This window comes from Octopus bimaculoides, chromosome 16 (assembly GCF_001194135.2).
Source record: "Octopus bimaculoides isolate UCB-OBI-ISO-001 chromosome 16, ASM119413v2, whole genome shotgun sequence".
Taxonomy (NCBI): Eukaryota; Metazoa; Mollusca; class Cephalopoda; order Octopoda; family Octopodidae; genus Octopus; species Octopus bimaculoides.
In genome coordinates this window covers 2872757-2874348 of record NC_068996.1, presented here as the reverse complement: position 1 = coordinate 2874348, position 1592 = coordinate 2872757, and positions in this window count along the sequence as shown.

Here is a 1592-nt window from a genome sequence, read left to right as displayed (position 1 = left end):
GTATGGTTGCTTTCTCGTTTTCTGTGACCTTTTCTGGCGTGTGTTTATACCATCTTTTTTCTGTTGTTATTCCATTTTCTGTTGTTATTATTATTATTATTATTATTATTATTATTATTATTATTATTATTATTATTATTATTATTAGTATTAGTATTATTATTGTTATTATTATTATTATTCCTAGGGCGGCGAGCTGACAGAATCGTTACCACTTTGGACGAAATGCTTAGCGGTATTTCGCCCGTCGCTACGTTCTCAGTTCAAATTCCAAGGTCAACTTTGCATTTCATCTTTTCGGGGCCGATTAAATAAGCACCAGCTACGCACTGGGATCGATGTAATCGACTTAATCCCTTCCCTTAAATTTGAGGCCTTGTGCTTCCAGTTGAAAGGATTATTATTATTATTATTATTATTATTATTATTATTATTATTATTATTATTATTATTATTATTATTATTATTATTATTATTATTATTATCAATTGTATTTGATGCATGCGTATCTTTCTTGTTCGTAAGTCTACCGTTTATTTTGTGTCTCCAAAAGTTGTTTATTGTTTATTTTGTTACACAAGGTTTGTCGTAACCATAGCCGTTGCACACGTCTGTTTGTGGGTTTGTGTCCCTTGGGGGATCAAATCCGAAAAGAAAATATTCATTTTGTTTGGAAAAAACTAAAATGACAACAGCCGCCCTTCTAATTGACAGGGTGGAGGAAATAATACAGACATCTTAGAATGCTTCAGCTTCTACCCTCAAATGGAAGGGGAGGTGAACACTCACCATATTCAAAATGCAGTGGACCACACTACTGCTCTGACAACAGACAGCAACAGCAGCAGCAACAACGATAAGCAGAATTTAATTCCAGTTTTCCTGCAGTAAATGAGACAATACCAAAGGCATCAACCAACAGCAACAACAATAAAATATCGAGCACGGCTGCCACCTACTCCACCACCGCTGTCAGTGCAACAACAAAGTTTATGATGGGGTGAAAGCAGAAACAACAGCAGCTCGGACAGTTACCGTTGTTGTTGTTGTTGTTGTTGTTGTTGTTGTTGATGTTGTTGCTATTGTTCTTGTTGTTCGTCCATCGACATGTATTGCACATCATTAGCGCAAGTTTGTTGTTATTTATATTGTTACAGAAAGTTATATAAACATTTAATTTTTGCTATTGTTATATTGATAAACTAACCAGCATCTCAACAGGTATGATAGAGCAGCGCCATATATTCACTGGGTAATTTGCAAAAACCTTGACCTGCTCCATGATAAAAACTGGTGGGAACACAAACCACCCCCAGTACTTGAAAATGATCACATCGCACTCCTCTGGAACTTCACCATTCAAACTGACAGAAAGATAGACGCAAATAGGCCAGACATCATACTGAAAGACTTCAGACAAAAATCATTCCTCCTCATTGATATGACTGTCCCAATCGATATAAACGTATCTGTCAAGACCTACCAAAAACTGAGCAAATATAAAGATCTTGAAATAGAAATTAGCAAAATGTGGAACCTGAAGACTAAAACAATACCTATTGTCATAGGTGCCCTGGGAATGATAGCAAAAG